The sequence below is a fragment of the Apteryx rowi genome, unplaced genomic scaffold (assembly GCF_003343035.1).
Source record: "Apteryx rowi isolate R43461 unplaced genomic scaffold, aptRow1 scaffold_70, whole genome shotgun sequence".
NCBI classification, from domain to species: Eukaryota; Metazoa; Chordata; class Aves; order Apterygiformes; family Apterygidae; genus Apteryx; species Apteryx rowi.
The window spans coordinates 2,447,299-2,467,272 of record NW_020450983.1 but is presented as its reverse complement, the minus strand read 5'-3'; positions in this window follow the sequence as shown (position 1 = coordinate 2,467,272).

Sequence of the window (19,974 nt, the reverse complement as noted above, 5' to 3'; positions counted from 1 at the left end):
CATCCTGTTCATCCTTTGAAAATACCTGGGGAATGTCAGTCTCCTCCCACAACTCTGGGGCTCAACTGCTCCAGGAGGTCTGGGGGAATAAGCAAAAGAGAGCCCCTGGGGCCAGCGGACTTCTTGGGTAATTCTCCAAATCCCTTGGAGGACAGCTATCCGGGTCTGCTAATTTAAAAAACATCTAACTTTAGCAGCTGTCATTCAGTATCATTCAGCTGATGCAGATGAACTTTGTTACTGCCATATAATAAGTACGTATCATATCACATGTGCTTTTTTCCAATTTCAGAAAAGTTTATTTAACAATGTTTTCTGTATTACTATCAACAATTTTATCGTGTATGACAGCAAAATAGTAATTAGGATTTTGTATCTTCTCAATATACTTTAAAACTATATTTTAGTCTAACTCTGCCCATCCTGGATTCTTCACTGTATTTAATTACTATAGAGAATGGATGGAGAAAGTAAACTTATATGAACAGTGAGATGTGCATTTAACCAAGGTCAAATAAGATCAGGTGTGTGATATGCAAATACGAGAGGGGATAAAGCCAAAGTTATCAGCATGGCATCCAAACATGATAGACCGAGTACTATTTTTGGCTTGAAAAGCCCCAGTGGATTTGCTGAGTGAATTCATGCTGACAATTAGGCTCATCCAGTTTTTGAAGATATTGAYAGGGGTTCCAGAGAAGTCTAAACATTAAACATTAAAATTTAGAGGTACGTTCAGAAAAGAAAAAAAGAAAAAGAAAACCCTTTTCTATTCCTTTCTTAGTCGCATTTGCAGAGAAAATGCTACAATTTTGAAACAAAAGTGGTTTCAAGCTGACAGCCTGACATTTGCATTTAGAATTTAAAGTCAGTCTGGTTCTTCTTCCAATACCTTCCAGAGGCAGCGAACACCATTAAGCATACCGGGCTTTGTGCTGCCGAGAAGAGTCGGACCGTAATGCATTTGCACAAGGACGATCATTCTCATCCCCCCTATAATCAGCGGAGGGGGACGGGCACCTTCAGAGCGTGCTTCAGCTAGCAGAGGAACTGAATAGCCTCTGAAGCACCCACCATTTACTGATTTAACAATGCTCCTAATTTAGGTGCCACAGTTAGATGCCAAAATTTTGGTGGTTACTGCCATAAATAAATCATTATCAGCATGGAGCAAAAAGATTCTGACAGCTCTATTAAGTGCTCTGATACATTTACATTTACAATACCATTTCCTTTAAATTGCACTATCAGCCATCTCACTTTTGACTGAGACTTCTTCTGAAATATAATTTCCAGTTTCAGCATAAGGATATACAATGTATAAGGACATATATCAAATAGAAATTCAGCTTCTAGCAATAAGAATACCACAGATTAAAACCACTCTTATCTGAAGGAGAGCAAGTCAGAAATGTATTTTTACAAGTCTTTGTTTTCAGAGAAATAAAAAGCAGGCATCCAATATATCCTCATTTTTAGAATGCACAATCACAGACCTGTGAAGGATCTTTGGCCACAAGGCTGTTTGTGTTAGATTAATCGTTCTGGGCTCAGAATCCAATCACTCCAAAGGCTGCACAGTCACATGTAAAATTCAGCTAAATCTGTGAAAATGGAAAACATCCAGGACTCTCATCAGAAAAATCCTCTCCCATGATCTGCCTTCCAAACAGGAATCAGATTTGGATGCATTTAGGAAGGAAATTGTGCTCTGAAATAATTAAACCTACCCCTCCTTCTCCCAGCAGGTTGAAGACCGTATATACAGATTACACAAAACTGTATTCATAAGTTTTATTTCATGCCAGCAGGTAAGAGTGTTGCAATTTGGCAATAGCTACTGTTTTCAGGTGTTTGAGGAGCCTCAAAGCATAAAATAACTCTCCTGCACCTGGCCCCAACCAGTATCCTACACATGCTCTATAGTGTCCATGCCCAAAACAGCACCTTATGACTTGGTCGCAGAGCAAAGACCAGCAGATGCCAATGCAGGTAGGATGAACATTACAATATATCTCCCGATTTATAGGCACAGCCTGTTGAGCTGCCAGTGACCTGTTTCCTAGCACATGCACCATTCCAACCACCTCACATCGCACTTGTTTTCATGTATACCCGGAGCTATAAGGACTTTGCAAAACTGGGGAAAGGCAATACAAGAAAGAGCCATTTGATTAGCTCTCATCCTTCTCTTTTTCTACCAGAGCTTTAATGAGTTTCATAGCAACCTGCCCAGGTTCAAAGCAAGAAGAACAGTTATCTGGAAATGATGTATCCCAGAGACAGAGGAATACAGCTTTCACATTCACACTTGCAATGCTAACAGAAATACAGCAAGGAGAGAGAATGGGTCTCTTCATAAAGAGAATCAATTTAGTTTGAGCAAGACTGAGATTTCCCAAATATCTGTTCTATGCAGAGAGTATATCAGTTAATGTTACAACATTTTACTAATGCTTTCTATTAGCATATTGTCTTCATCCTCTCTCCATCAGTATACTTTTTACCTCATCTTCATGTGCATCATTTTGTCCCCAATTATTTTCTTTTCATTCCCCAAATCATTTTTACCATGAAAAATTGCATTATATTTCAATAATGTGAAAAATGCTCCAATTTTGCAGCACTGAAGAATGAGCTAATCATTTCAAATGCTTTACCTAACTTACTGAAAAATCTAAGAAAATAATACTTCCTCAGCCATTTCTGAAGCAACTTGCATCCAGGACAGAAACAGCTGTTTTTTATGAGTGCATGAAAGCAACACTGTAAACACAGAGTAAAGAACCTCACCTCATCTGACTCGGAGAAATCACTGAGCCCAATATTCATTCTCTCACAAAACACACTACAGTACCTTGCATCAGTTAGAGTGATGTATCTAACCACCRCTATCAGTGCAGGTAACTCTTGCACACACAGCTGACTAAAACCCTGTGGTTTAACTCAAAGCCTTCAGAATTGGTCTTAATGAAAGAGGAGGCCCATCACTACTGTAGCATCTCAGGAACATCCTCAGGGAGATAAGCCCCATCCCAGGTATACTAAGCTACTTCAAAAGCAAAACACTAGCACCATACAAGTAAATGTGACCAATTCATTTTCAACAACAGAAACATTTATCTGGATTCAAATGTTTGTACTGAATACATCTATTGCTAGGCACAGTGAGAATAGGGGTTGATTTCAGAGATCTACCTTGGTCTGAATAGAATGAAAATCCCCTTAGGATGTTCCTCTACCATGCTGGTCCATGGCAGCAGCAGCAGCAGCAGCCAGGAGAACTGGCCTGAACCATAGCAGATGGCCAGAAAGAGCCAGCCTTGACCAAGAGCCATGACGGATCACAGTTGTTCTGTGCTAGATCACTGCCCTGAGAAGGTCAGGCTAAGTTATCCCAACTGAGATGGGCTAAAAATGGTCATTGCTTTGCTCACATGCATGTCCAAGAATAATAAGCTTCTGTATAGACTTCTGAATGACGCTGTGCCTTCCAGTTGCTGTAATTCCCACGTCACCTGCAGGTTTACCATGCTGCTTGGAGTGGCACTAGAGTTCACTGTGTCTCAGAAGGCAACCCAGAGAAAGCTAATGGCATATCAAAAGCCGAGAAGTAACACATACTTAGAAATATGCCCCACTTTGATTAGAAACCAGATGCTCTGAGAAACATCAGCAACTTATTCTAAATATAACATAGAACCTGTACTTTGAAAACCTGAAGTGTTCATTAAGGAGGCAAAGTATCCTATCAGAAAAGTCCTCTTCTCCATGCTCCTACCAGGACTTATTAGTAATCTTTTTGCCTTAACATGTTAGTGACAGAGCAAAAAATGGTATATAGGATTGTGCAGTATTAGGGATTTCTCAACACTGTGTATTCACCCAATATGTCTAGCCTATAGTTTAAAAGAGACATCATGTTGTTTCCTCTCTTCAGAGTTTAAGACACATTCTAGACGACTCATCTTTTTCAGGCCATAAAAATGCTAACCCCCTCAGTTCTGCAACGCAGATCATAAAGCAAAGGAGGAAAATAAAGGGAGATAGCAAAGAAAGATATCTCTTCTGAGCAGCAAGAAGTCAGGCGTCCAACACCACGGCTTGCTGGTAGTAAAGCAGTGCAATAACCAGGCAGAATTTCAGGATAAGCTTCACTGGTCATGAAGAAACGCCAGTGTCACAAGATGAGAGAGGGCTGTGTTTAGTAGAAGCCTATCCCATTTTCCTGTTCTTATAAAAAGAATAAAAGACTTGCCTATTTGAAACTACAAAAGCCATCTGTACAGTTGAGTTATACTAAAAATAAATAAATAAAGCACACCCACACAAACACACACACCCACAACAATAACCAAAACACACCCACAAGCAACCTGCACCAAAAAATTAGTTACGGACCAGAGATCAGTGTCCCAGCTCTGCTCCTCACCCCAACCAGTCTGGATACCTCTGCAGCTCAGTCCCTAACTCAGTCCTGGCCCCATTGCGCTCCCCAGCGAGGTTTTCCGCAGCCACCTTGCTGCTTGGGGCCACCCGCAAGCAGAGGTCAGCACTGCACAGGCTGGGAGCACAGGGGGAGCAGGAGGAGGACATCCCCACACAAAGTGCTGCAAGGCCACCCCATGGCAGAGCATCTGAAAGCACCTGGTGACTTCAGGAAACAAAGCAGGGCCAAAAGAATAGCAAGATAAAAAGAGCTGGCAGTTTCCACCTCATGCATCTCAAGTGAGAGCCCATCCCACATGAGAGCCACAATCCAACTTTGTAAGAGCTGCTTTTCCTAGATACAGAGCCAAAGAAGAAATTGGCACTTGTATTTGCCTATTTCTAGTCAGACTCCAGAGAGGAGAACATCTCACTCTGCAGCTAGTGTCAAGCTTCCTTCCCTTGGAGCACTGAATTTGCTTTTAAAGTGTCAGATGATTTGGTGGGTTTTTTGAACATTGTGAGGAAAAGAAGCATTAGCTAAATTATTAAATAGGCTGAGGCTTTTCTGGCCTCATCAAGGCTAATGGAGAGATCCTCTACAATCCCTTGTGGACAGTTAGCAGGGAAGAGAGTATAGAGCTGTTCTGACAGGTTATAAGTTTTCAAAACAGAACCAAAGCCACTCACATGTAGAAGAGGAAAAAAAACCCAAAACAAAATAAAATCAKTAAAGTCAGGTTCATATACATGCTTTGCTCTTCAACAACTAAACTTATATTAGAAATCACAGTGAAAACTGCAATTGTAATTAATATTGATATGTTGCTCAATGATGCAGCCAAATATTAGCTTCTAGATAATTTTTATGCCAAGCTTTCCTTTTGTTTTACAAAACTATGAGTATATATTATAGAAGCATATATGGAACTGCTGTTGGATAATGTCTTTTTCTTGATAAAGATAAGTACTATCAGTCTTTCTTAAATGATATAGCTGATGTGTAAGAAACCATATAATTTTGAGAAGTCAAAGGTTGAATAATTACTCTCATTTTTCCCCATTGAACTTTGCTGTATAGTTTGCGGGTTTTTTTAAGCAGATGCATTTTTAATATTTGCTTCCAGATTTTTTTTTAGAGTTATTTAAAAATAAGTCTTTATTAACTACAGGAATATACAGAGTATTTAAAAGGTTTAAAATGCACAAAACATTATGCTGTAATTTCTGTCAGCAAAATATATATAGTTGAAGTTCCAAAAAGAAGCAATGGGAACATTCCCATTCTTGTTCTGCCTGCTGAGAGACAGCAAGATGTAAAAAGATCATGAAAAGAATAGGTGGAATCACACACAATTATACACAGATTAGGTTAGATTGTCTCAATTGTGATGGCTGAAAAAGGGAATTGAATCAATGCACAAAATGTGAATTAGATTGCTAGAGGATAAATCACATATGTGATAGTGTGCTTCAGATGTTGGTTAGCATGTCATAATTTTCATTTTTTTCATTTGCAGACATTTGCTTGTTGACATTACAGCTACAACTATCATGAAGAGGAACAGCTGAGAGCTATTACCCTCCAAATCAATCTTCATTTTGTCATGCAGGTTCATAGATTCACACAATCTAGAGTTACAGGAGCTGTTAAGAATGCTCTAATAAAACCAGACCTCCTCTCTATATATCAGAAGCAATTAATTTTTCTGCATACATCTCTGCACTGAGCACTATAACTTGACCTAACCAAACTGAGGAGAGGAGGTGGATAAAGCAGCCTTCCCTTGGACAAGCAGTATAGGATGGAAATCTGTTCACTAGCTCCTCCAAAATCATGCTGCAATACACAGCTTCTGCTGAGAAAGAGTAAATAAACATTACCAGCCCCATAACAGCCCTGGCCAGAGGGCAGCTGCGCTGGATGCTTTGAGGCAAGTCCCACAAGACAACCAACACAGAAGCATCTCATTGGCTAAGGAGTTATAAAATGCTCAAGGAATCATTCTTTTTATTTTTCCTGTTGAACCTTGCCTTCACTAATAAGGACACAGTTAAAACACCAGCTCAGTTTGCAGTATAGGGGGAATCGGGGTGGGGAGGATGGTTTTATCCTCTTCGGGTGCAGGGCTGAGCCCTGGTCCCACAGGCTCCCAACAGCATTGCCAGGGAGGGGGCACTTGCCCTCGAGCTGGGGCCAGCAAAAGCAACACCTCGCCTTCTTTCCATTAACAACTACCAGTTACCTCCAAACAGCCTGGTGAGGCTTCTACACCCCTTTATGTCTAATAGTTTTTAAAGTTACACCAATACATTAAGCTTGCTTCCAAAGCATGAACTAGATGCCAGCAGCCCACAAGCTGTTTCATAACCCTTGTTCTACTCTTAAGGTGGAGAGAGTAGCCTATGAGATATTTAGCAGTTGAGTATGTTGGACTGGATTTGACACATTTCCAGATTTATGCAAAGTAGTCTGAACCAGCTGAAAATTTGCAATGATTTACTGCAAACAGGGATTGCACTTGATACAGCTGGCTGAAGTAGCGCTAGCTCTTCTCCATGTCAGAAGTACCACAAGGAAGAGCCAGGAAGCTCAGCTCCACCAGCACAAATCCCTGTGCTAGCTGGAAGGACCACAAACCCTCGAGATAGGCTGGAACCATTAGCCTTGTTCATTAATTTATTTGGGGACCAGAACCCTCCTCTCCTATAGGGAGCTCCAACCCTCTCCTTTCAGCTGCCTTTTCACCAGAACTGAGCTATTTTCAGATGCTGTAAAGTATCAGGACAGCTATGCTATATTCTGTTTAAAAACTGCGGAAGTAATTATCTAGCTGAAAAGCTCATAATAAAGAAACGAGGTTGTTAAAAACAAATTCCTTGTAATTCAATATAAAACATACATAATATACTTTAGAGAAGAATCCGGGTCTTGATGTGGGTGGGAAACACAACCTGAAAGTTAATTCCATTTATAATTTGATAACTGAAGAAATTGGTCTATGCTCTAATGTAACTAAACAGAATAGGTATAGTCATATTCTAACTTCAGAGACCATTAAAAGAAAGATTATAGCAGGGAAGCTGCTCTCTGCCTCTGGATGCATGCAAAGTATCAATAAGCAGTGCGTGGCTTTTCTTATTGACAATCTTTTACAGCATGGTAATATTTTCCATTAGAATTACTAGAATGACCCTATAACTCTAACAAGAGCAACTGCTATTTTTTAGGAAGACCCAAATGCTAATTTTAATACTGACACAAGCAGAACAAAAAAAAATCATAACTAATGATAAYGGTCAATGATTGCAAGCATGACAAGCTACTATATTTGCATAAACAGATGGAGTGCTCTTAAGGACATTCAAAAACATGCTCTGTGAGAATGCATTAATATAATGTTTTTCATTTTAGCCTAAAAAGTGCTAATGAATGGAATATTCCTGAGCTATCACTTCATCTTTAGCATTGACTGCTTCACATGAGTTATTTGCGTAACTTCCTGATGCACACAAAGAGAGATTGGACTCTCTCCCTGCACCACAGCCAAGAAGAGAAGATTTTCTTTAGAAAAAGTGGTACGAAACGCTGGACGAGATGGGTTAGCCCCTGGGAAGAAGTGGGGAACCTCCTCATACACATACAGAGGTCCTATACCACAGTCATCACTAACTCCCTGATAGATTTTAATAGATATAGATGCATGCATGTGCAGATGTACACATGTGCACGGACACACACAGAGCTGCAAAACCCCCATCTCTTCTTCGGTGACGGTAAGAAAAGGAAAGCTGGGCATCATATGGTTTTGCTACAGCTCCTGTTGGCACATGAGCAGCTTTCTGCCCTACTCTGCATACACTCATTTACATCAGAAAGAAACAAATGTAAAATGGGCAATAAAACTATGATTCTCAGTTGCCACACTGTACACCAAATTTAAGCCATGAAAATGCCTTGCAAAGTACAACCATATTGCATAGTATAACCGTACAAACAAGTATTAAGGCCTCATATGACTTACATAGTTTTCTTATATGTAGAAATAAATTGGTAGAGGTGAACAATAAACTACCTACTTCAAGTCTACAGCATACCAAATGAATACCCACAGCAAAACAATCCCCCGCAAAAATAAAAAGCCAGACTTGTTAGAGAGTTAAACCTGGGGTTATTTGAAGGAGAACCTGTTATTGTTTTCTTTTCACTGTGTTCAGAGAAAGAATACAATTTTGCACATGCTTTTTGTAAATAAAGGAAACTCTGATCTCCCACCGCTTATTTTTCATATTTCTGGAGCAGCCTGAAGCCACCAAAAAAAATTTTAGCTAGCAGCGGATGTCTGAATGACAAGTAATGTATACAAAAGCGTCAAGTTGTTTCTCTTAAATATAGGGTCTATGGATATGTACCACCTACCCTATATGTACATACACCCAGAAAATAATCTGTTCATTGTAGATTAACAAAGCTCCAGGTATGGATATTTAACAACCAAACAGGTGAATGCACCCATTCTGCTGGCAAAGAAAACTCCATACATGAGCATTTAGCTTGAATACAACCCAAAACAAGAAGAGTTAAGGCATAGGAGTTTGGTTCAACATCGATTCTGTTGCCCCAGATTCTTCCTTTCCCAGGACATATCTCCTTCAGCAAAAATGTGTGGGGACAGGAATTAAAGTACTAACTTAAGCCAAGATAATTCCGATTAAAAAAAAGGAGAGTGGGAGGAGGGCACCCCACACCAAAACCCCATAAATCTATTTAACTACAGAAGGGAACTGGCTATCCAAACAGCTCACTTCGTGACAGAAACAATGATTCATCACTTCAAGCCTTAAAGTCCAAAAGAGAAGCCATTGTTCAGAAAAAGAATTATCAACTGATAGTCATAAGCGCATGCATATATATGCTTATATAAAAATCACACGCACAGGACATTAGACTGAAAGCTCATAATGATTTGGGGTAAGTATAGTAAAGTAAGTATATCAAATTTAGAAATAATAGGACTGAAAATATATATCCATTTCAGAGCTCTACAGTTCAGTCATGGATGCATGGTATGGCGGCTGCTCTCCTCCCTTACGATCCACCCTCTGGGACAGTTTTCCCCAGTTTCTCCTCACCAAGCTGTTGACATCAGGGACATCCCCACTGGTGGGTGGATGCTTGGGTCTGCAGGCCAGCACACCGTGGGTCCAAGTCTGCACCAAACCTACGAGGCTTGCTCCCTTTTATACCCAGTCAGAACAACACCAGCCCCCAGCTGTACCAAAGCCGCCTGACCTCAGTCAGTAGCAGCGCGCGCATCCGCAGGTGACCTCCAGCTCAGCCCACCACCCCGTTCGGTGGGTAACAACGCACCCACTAACGGGTCATTCTGCAGGGAAGGGCTCCACAGCGCCGAGATGTCAATGGCGCGCGTCTGCAGTGTCGCTTCTCCTTTGTCGGGACTGGTCAGTCATGGGGTCATTAGAAGGTACGCTCCCAGGTGACAGCAACCTCAGTGTGGTGGCTCTGGCCGCGGTGCACCGGGGGTTTGTTAACTCTTGGGGAGCGCCCCAGAGCAAACCCCTCTTCTACGGGCTGCACCATCCGCCGTCCCACGCTCGCCTGCGCGGCGCCTGTCAAGCAGTAATCACCACTGTTTAAGTGGTGGTACTTTCTTCATTCTAGTAACAAATCCACAAGATAAGGCTTTGTAACAGATTGCACTGGAATATTTGGCATCATTATGATTCCTAATGTTTGCTAAATAACATGGGTGCAATGACATCTTAATAAGAAATGCATGAGCTGTTTGTTATCTCTTAGGACCTATTGGAGAAATACTGAGAAATTATCTGCCATCATTCTGTTACCCAGTGAGTAAAATTCAAGAGAATAATAAAAAGTACAGTTTTGACACACCTTATAAACAAGAGAACATATTTCAGAGGTTTATAAAAAAAATGGGGAGGAAAAAAAAAAGCAGAAGTACCCCTATTTGTTCCATAGCAATCTAACAACAAATGAAAGTGTCTGCTTTTGAATAAAGCTTTTTAAAGGCTTGGATGCAGGAGCTGCTACCTTCTCCCCTTCTCCCCCCCCCCCCCTTTTTTTTTTTTTTTGATATTCAGGATAAGATTAAGTTCCCATAGGCATGAACATTGCATTATGGACAACAGGATCCATTCTGGCAATCCTAAACGCATGCCTGACATCAACAGGGATATTCAGTGCAGCCATTTCTCAAAAAATAAAGTGCAAAGGTCTAGAAACAGCTTTAAAGCAATAGTTTAGCTTCATCTTCCACTCAAAATGAAAAAGCCTGAAAGTTTATTTCTTTTTCCAGGTGTATCAGGCCATAAAAATCAATAACACCAAGGCAGAGTTATATGTTCCTCCAAACTTGTGACTCTTCACAGATTCTGGGAAAAATAGCTATTACAATTTCCACAGAGTTTACATTTTCAAAGATCTCACTTTAAAGTAAAGCTTACATTACTGTTAAAGAGACATTTTCAAGACTGATAGACTTTAATTAGACTTGCCTGCCATGATTTGAACTATCAGTTCATGCATGTGCATCACATCTTACCCCTTTACACTGCCAGCCTGCTTTTGATCAAGCAGAGCAATGAAATACACACCTCCAGCTCTTTGAAGTGTTTCAGAAAACAGCATGCCCCACAACTTCAGCATCCTCCCACCTCTCCAAAGGACACAAATTCCCCATGAGTAGGAATGCACGTATTCACAGCTACATGCCTAGGAGTGGCAGCGTCCGGCCAGGTTTGTCTGCCTTGCATAATAACAGTTCAGAGCCTGAGGACTCCCCAAGCCAGAAGTGATCTCTCTACCTTTAACTTAGTTTAAAGCATGGGGCTGTATTTTTCTTCTTGGTTTTGGTGTATATTTGGAGGGGAGTTAGTGCGCATGTATGAAGTGGTCGCTAAGTTGGGCAATTGCGTCTGCACTGTAGCTGTGGAGCATGAAGAAAGGCTTCTTCCGAGTCATCAAAACAGATTAACAAGTTCCTTTGCCTTCCCCCCCAMCCCCCGTATCTCTTTACATAATGGGTGGAGTTCAAATATGGCCTAAATACAAATGGCAGTTTCCCCTATACAACGATACCCACCTTACAGAGTGGGTATTCACTTATGGCCACGCTAACAGCAGCCTGGCAATTCAGAAATACCAACATAAATACTATTTTCTGCATAAAAATTGCAAAAAAAAGAGTTCAAAACAGTTATGTAATATTAAAGTGACATTTATGTAGCCCTGGGATAGATGCAAAAATATCAGGGCAGGAGTGGAGGGGAAGAGGGAGAAAATTCCAAAACCAAGATTCAACCTCACTTGAAAACTCCAGTCAGAGCACAGCGTTTTCATATTAATCTAGTGATTTCAGTAATGTCTCCTTTATGTGGAGATGATTCTATGAAGGTTTCTTCAAGATCCTGTGCAAGATGTTCAACATGAGAAGAGAAAGTAGTACACTCAAGGACCCTTAAAGGCCATCAGCCTTGAAACAGCCGAAGATGACGCCTATTTTACATGCCTTCCCCCAAACGAGGGAGCCGGCAAGCAAACGAAAGGAGTGACATATGCTGCAAGTCAAATTCACCACATGAAATAATAATTTCATTTACATAAAAGTGACATTACAAGGTTTTAATTAGCACTAATGATTGGGAGACTCACAGAGAAATACAAAATATGGTATAAAGTGAGCAAATACAAATAGAGAAAGTATAATACAGACTGCGATGTCCTTTGCTCGTTTGACAGGTGCTGTTCAGTTTTTTTTTTATATTCTATAGCATAATCTTCATTGTGCTGCAGTACATTTTTTGCTAAGAGTAATCAAGTTCCAGCACCGTTATTACAGTAATCTGCACACTGTAATTTCATTAAGTCCTTACTGGCAAGCATTGAAGACCACTGCATATCATTTACACAGTAAAAGATAAACCTTTACTCAGGGTGAACCCGACGGATTCGGGACTCCATTCTCCTTGCCCCAAAGCAGCTCAAGCATGAGGCTCTTCAGTAAATATTTTACAAGGCATCAGCTTGCGCTGCGAAAGAGGGCCAAGACTTAGCCCCGAAGAGAGCAAAGAGGTCCCGTACGGCCCTGCATGCTCCGCCAGGGTGCTGAGGCTTCCCAGGACATTTTGAATCTGGAAACGCAGCTGCTTTCTGGAAAGGGTGCAGTCATACAAGCCAGCTGAGGCAGTGCCACAGCTCCCCAAAAGGGTCCCCAAGCACGCCGCGCTCACTCCAGAGACAAACCCTTAGCCAAGGCGCCAGCTCAGCACATTAAACAGCAAGTTTCCCACTGGGTCAGGTTTCTGCCAGTCTAGCAATGACAGTCAGCTCTGGACAGGCAGGGCACAGAGGCAAACTATATCCTTAGGAATTTGGATCTAATCGGTATTAAAAGATTAAGTAAAATGAGAAGAGTTTATGTCAAGCCCAGAATTCAACAGAATACCCACCACACGTGTTTGCACAGATGCCCAAGTATTGCTATTGACTTTAAAAGGCTTGCATGGGATTTGCAAAGGACTGGCATACACAAATTGTCCTCCAAGACCTCTAAGTTGCAGGAGTCATGCGTACAAGGATGTGGTCTTCCTTAGATACAGTGGCCTCCAGGTATCATTATCTACAACTGTCATAGAGAACAAATTTTGGTCCCCAACTCTTCAAGCTGTTAAATACACAAGTTTACAAACGAGAGGAATGGTTTACAAGTACTGGCAAGAAGCTATAGTTTGCCTGTCTTCCCCCTTTTTTTAAGCCATAAAGATGCTTGATTCATATCAGCCACATTCTCCTCTCTCAGAGCAGAAGGGAGGAATAAATACACTGAGAAAGGAAAAATATTAGGTTTTGATTATCTTCCTGCTAACAGCGGCTGTACAATGTTATAACCCTGCTGACTAGCATTCTAATCCCCTTGAACTTATTGAAGTTATGTAAGCATAAAACCCATGTCACTGTCAGACCTCAATAGCAGTTTCTATCTTAAGAGTGCTTAAGAGAAGCATATTTTCCAGTCCTCTTTCCTACTTCCTCATTGAAGAAGAAAAAAAAAGCCACACACACATCTCACTCTAAGACATATTTAATTAAAACAAGGAAAGGCACAGAACGGAGATGGCTCGGTTTATTCAGTAGAACATAAGAGAAATGAGGTGGTGGTGAGGAACAGATCATGCACAGAGAACTAAACCAGAGTTAAAAAATTTCAACCTCTTTAAGACCCTGTGATGATATGGGTCCTTCCAGGGACCAACTGCTATATCTTGATCACTAGAGCACTACATACAAACTTCATTAGTCACAGAGTCAAGCTGTCTTTGTTTTCCTGTGTGTATATACTTGTTTGATTGTGATAATTTTGACCATAGCTATTCCCTGCTCCACCATACCCATCTCTTTCCTTCATGTATACTCTAATACAAACCTGCTGCACTCGAAGACGCTATTCAGATAGATATCTCCCTTAGCAACTGAAGGTTGAAACCAAAACATAACCAGGATAGCTCAGCTAGCCAGCCCAAAAAGCCAGAATCTTGTAGCCATTTTCACCTTGTATTTTTTGAATAGTCTGTCCTTAGGTATATGCCATGCTAAAGACATTACAAAAAGGGAAGAAAGTTCCTTTTGCATCTCAAAACAAAGACACTCAAACCCACTGCTAGAAAAGCTTCCTTTGTAAGCATGTAAAAGAATGGTGTCCAAGCAAAAGGAACTGAAATATCAATTAATGATTTTTCACAAATGCCAAAAAGTGAATTAAACTGTATTACAAGATGACAGAAATATGGTTCTTAAGAATTATTATTGGATAAAAGTTTCAGAAGTGCTTAGGTTCAAAGCTAACTCAAGTGCTTTTACATTTAACAGTAGTCCCCTAGCCAAAAAGAAAGTCCAAAACTAAGCATTTTAAAAGTGTTCTAGTCTTGGACAATTAAAAAAAAAAAAAAAAACCCCCACACACACAAGTCAAACTAAGTACCATAAGAAAAAACACATTTATATATTTTGGTAAACAGTATCTTCATTTTCCACCTTACCCCACCCCATGTTGTACGTTTGCTTGTGTCTAGTCATTAACCAGAGGAAACCGTGTTTGGCCAGTGTCAGCAGCCTCCCCCYGGGGCCAGGGCGCTCACGGGAGCCGGGGCTCCCGAGGCACCAGAGCCCGCCACGGCGCCCGCCGCCCCGTCACCGCACGGCAGCCTCCCTGCTCCCGCACGCCTAAGGGCTGGGCAGCGCGGCCTGCGCCGCAAGCACTCGTGCCAGTTCAGCAATCGGTCTTAATYAGAAAAACCAACTCTCACGTATGCTAAGGCCAGCTCAGTGGCAATGCAAGAAACAGTGTTCCATCTTCAGGTATACTAAATTATACCAGGTATACTAAAAAAACAAAAACAAGACACAAACAAAAAAGCATTTGAAATATTCTGTGCATTTCTTTCAAGCTGGAAATTTGTAAGCAAAGTTCCCACTGCAGAGTTTACTCTAAAGTACCCCTTTAACTTCCTACTCCTGTTCCCCAAGCCAGAGTTGAATATAATTTGATTTTTACAGAATTCCATTTTGAATTAGACATTGAAAGTACCACTGTGATGAACCCAAGTGGTAACTGAAGTAATAAACTGATTTAAAATTAATTTTCAAGTTCACCTGTGATCCAAGAATTTCCTGCACTACTAGGGAGAAGTGAAAAAGCAGTTTGCTATGAAAAGGAACATAAAAAATGGCTTCTAATAAAACCAATTTCTATAGTAGTAAGTTAGGGATAAATGGATTAATACAATTGTAGTCTTCAGCTCAGCAGTAAAAAGAAAAATATCTGCTGTTTGCAAGAAGCTCAAGGACAAAGTCAGCCACAGAAAATTGTTCTTGAGAACAAGGATTTAATTCCTGCACCTGCAGCGCTGTCTTGCCAGGCACGCAGACTCGGACAGCCAGCTGTCTTGCCTATTGCGCCAATTTGGTAACCTAGTTACAGTATCAGAGAACCACTAGGAAGACAAAGGTAAATGCTGCATTTTTCTGGGAAAAGAATGATTTTGCTATAATTTAGACATACAGCAGTATTTTGAAGTAACCAGTACAGGCTGTCATCAAGACAATATATTAGAAGTGGACATAAACATCAGTATCTGGTTGGTGCTTTTGCAATGCATCAGTAGAAAGTTCTGAAATAGGGGCTTCTGCGATGAGYACAAAAGCTGGTTCAAGAACAGGTCAGGGAGGGTGAGTTTTACCTAGAGCTACAACAGGTTATATACCAGAAAAAAGGCTGCAACAGGGTATCCAAGTGATCACAGGTAGTCCCCACGTACCAGTCATGAACCACAAGTTGGATCCAGAGAAAAGGGTTCGATCTTGTCTACAGGTTTAATTCACCCATCGCTTGAATCCAAATCAGACATGATTATGCTAAATTAACCCACAAGGCCAAGGATAGGGCAGACTGTTTTGTTAATAAACAAGTTACTTGCATTATGTATGGGTTTTCTGCTCACGTATTATTTACCCAGTAGAACCACTCTCACTTGAGGAGGCTAAACTTCACATTAGCAGGTCCAAATGMGGATTAAACTCTGCATCAAAGATAACAGCTATCAAGCAGAGGCMTAGAGACAAAACAACTATTATTCTTCACCTTAACAAAAACCCTGTRCAGAGAATAACTACAGACATTGCCACAGCTCTGTGGATTGTAATGTTCAAAGAGGATTTTGATGCCTGGTAACAGCTTTTGACACTGATGGTGAACAGAGATGCAAAAAAAGCACTGTAGGATTCAAAGGTCCAAGACCAGAGTTGGTGGGGTAATGGGAAACCTGTGCAACTTTAAGTATTCTTCTACCATTTATAAATTCTCTAGGTTAAAAACTTCACATATTTACCACCCCCTCCTGCTCTCCCCCACACCCCCTCAAAAGAAAGTTATTACATTTATTGGAAGTTTTCTTTACAAAAAGTTAACAGTTGTCATCTTCATCCATCCTTAGCTCACCTTCCTCACAACTCTTCTCCAAGCTGTGTTTTCATTGTGTTTACAGGCAATTTGCATAGCCAATAGGTGTCAAAGAAACCCATCCATCAGTTTTTAAATAGTGGTAGCAGGAATAACACAAATTGCTTCATTTAAGACAAGGTGCAATTCCTACAGCTCAAGCAATCATTTGGTTGCTGTTAAGGAATATCTAAGTTTCAATGACTGATGGCATAAACTGAGCCGAAGGTTTACAATTACTCTGGAACAATCCTGTTAGCTCAGATAACAGCATTTCCAAGCTCATGTCAAAAGGTTTTCTCAAAAACAAGAATAAGGAAGTTGTAAATCAAATGTGTTTACAATGTAAACAAGTCAGAAATATGACCACTAATCTGGTCTCTCAGGTTCAGTGTTTTTAATCAATGCTGCCTTTATAAGCTCTCCTCCCAGCGGACCAGTTGTTTCAGAACTGATACAGACCTTGATGAATTACTAAAATGTCAATAACTGTAAGCTTTAATTGCTCAATTAGGACCGTGTGTTTTCACACTTCTCAAGCAGCTCTTAGTTTCTGCTGCTCCTGCATAAGTTCCAATTCTGAGTGTTTGCTTTGCTGACATTAAAGGATGAGGTTACTTGTCTGTATTCTCAATATTTCATACACAAGCCTTTCTTATACAGTGATTCCCCACCTGACAGCAAACCCTGAAGCAATCACACACTAAACAATTACAACAATTCATAAAAATAAGCAGTGCACAAAACGCAGCAGAAGAACATTACCTTACAAAACTTGATACCCTCAGGGGATCTATTTTCTTTTTGCAAACACATAGTTCCATTTGACATTAATGGGAGTTACATGAATTAAAAAAAAAATAGATCCTGTTTCTGAAAAACATATTTGCACTAAGTAGTTATTGGCAGCCTGCTTAGACCAGGTGATTGGYGATGGGGCTACCTGGAGATAGTTGTCCACAGGCTGCTGGTTCACACTCCAGGAAGCTGCAAGTGGCAAGTGTCGTTACCCCTCTGATGATCACTTGCTCATTTCTTGTCTTGGGTTCTCAACAGCTACATTATCAAAGACACCCCAACTGAGATTCTTCCTTAAGAGTGGTCCTCTCACACCACTGCTTAAGCGCACTGGTGCATCCAGCCCTAATTAAGATAACAGCATTTGTACGCTCAATACAACTCCCTTCCACTGTGGAATAGACAGCAAAACTAGATATCAGTTCTAAACCAAAACGGTTTCATCTTCCCAAATTTATGGAAAGTTCCTGGGTCTAAATGTAGTTAGGCCCAGCTAAATATTGGAGTATGATAATACTATTTAGTATTTTGCATTTTCCATTGCATTTTGTAAGAGAATTACATGGAAACTCATGAGAGCAATAGCAATAGCATCAATTCGTCAAAAAAAAAGCAACAAGATTTATATCTACATGCAATCACAGAGTTATAATTGAGACTACTGTGATCACATCATAGTATGCTTCAGTTCATATATTTTTGCACCAAAGTATTTTGGGTGTGGCTGTTAAAGCTCAGTTTGAATTTCTGATATGAAACCACATGGAATTATGCGCAAAGGTAAACCAATAAAAGCGGTCATGAGGAAAAAGAAATAAGTGGTGGTTTAATAAAGTCTCCCAAAGCCCAGTCTCCTCCTCAACAGAATTCGTTCTCCTCCTCAACCCACTTGTCCTCAGCCCTTCTGTCAACCTTCATTTTCTTGACTGTTCTCCCATATGTCAGTTTATGTCCACTCTTCCTCAGTGAGGCCTCGAATTCTGACCTCACTTCAGGTCTCCTCTCTAGTCCATATCCTCTGCCACTAACATGGCTAATCAGCACAGAAATTAGCAGTTTGGAAAGAGCCAGACAATACCTTTCCAAAACCCAAGCAAAGAAGCATTAGGTATATTTTCTTATTAACAAGCAATACACAATCAGTAATACTAAAGCTAGGCAAATACTGTAAGATACAAGATATAGGACATGGAGATGAACTGTAAAAGGACAACTCCATTGACAACAGCTGAGTTTTTGGCTCAAAAGCTCAGATTTTGCAATGGTGGTCACAGTCATTCCACAATTTCAGAAGGTCTTTATCGTGGGAAAGACAGATGTCCCTTAAGATTTTCACGGTACTAAAGTACTACTTTGACTCACACAACTGCCTAATGATTCCCAATACTTTGTCTTGTATTCATACAACTGTTCTCTCTTGAACAGGAGATTAATTCTTCCCATATCACACAACATTTTTTGGTTTTGCCATTAATCTTATAAACAAGAAGCTCAGACAAAGCCATTCTGCCATGCCAGCACATTTGCCTTTCGAAGCCAAGACACAAAAGCCTTCCCCACTATCCAAGATCCAATTTCTTAACACAGCTTAACAAAGCAATTGCAAAACATTTCCTGAAAATAGGTTGGACTCTCTGATACTAAAAGAAAAAAGTAATCTTATAATTCTGCCTCTATTGTTAGGGACAGCAGAGAGTCCAAAATGACAAAAACATACAATATTCCCAGAAGATTCATATCACAGATTAACCTTCTAATTTCACCACCTGCTCACCACTTCCCCCATGTCAAGACACCAGCAGACATCTAGTATTCCTCTAGGTCATTAGCTCCTGTCATACAGTAAAGTATCTGTGCTCTTCTCTGGCCACTGCCACACGTCTATATAAATGAAGTCTGGCGAGTTCAAGAGGAGGCACTTTTGAGGATTGGTACTTCATCCCATCAGCTCATGGCAACAAATGGCAAAGCCACTCTGATAATATGCATCAAGTTGAAATAAAGGAGCACAGTGACTCTTCTTATTGAATGAAAATAATGAAGGTATCCCCATCATATTAGGCAACAGTCATTTTCAGTCAGTCTAGGAAGACACCCTCTTTCAGAGGCAACCTGCTTACACCGCCCGTCTTTCAGAGGGCGTTCCTCCAAAGAAGCATTCTTGGTATGCATTGCTACGTATTTTGGGGCAGTTTGGCAGGAATACGCAGCTGGATGTGTGGGATGATGCATGATGAAAGGAAAACAAAACTATACATTTATTGATAAAGAGGAGACTGGTAAATCTTACCAAGAAAAGGGGAGATGGGTGGAAAACCCTGAATACAAAGAAACATTACACAAGTCCTTAAACGAGAAGGAAGCAGTAGGACATGGTGCTCAGGCATGAAGATTTTCTGGTACAATTGTACCACTGCAGCGCCTCCAAGCATAGCACACACTGACACAACAGTGCTTTTGCCGCTATAACTTATACCGGTCTACAAATGAAATAAGTCTACAAGCTAAAGTTATTGTGCTACAAAGCACCACTTCTTGCAAATACAATACCCTTTTCTGCTCGAGTTTTTGCCGATAGGCATAAGGCAACAGCAACAACAGAGTTAAAGCTTAATATACCCACAGCAAAAAAAGGCTTTAAGAGAAAGTGAACAGCAAATCCATTTGAAGAAATCATTATCTGCCCATGGATATTTATCAAAGAGAGATC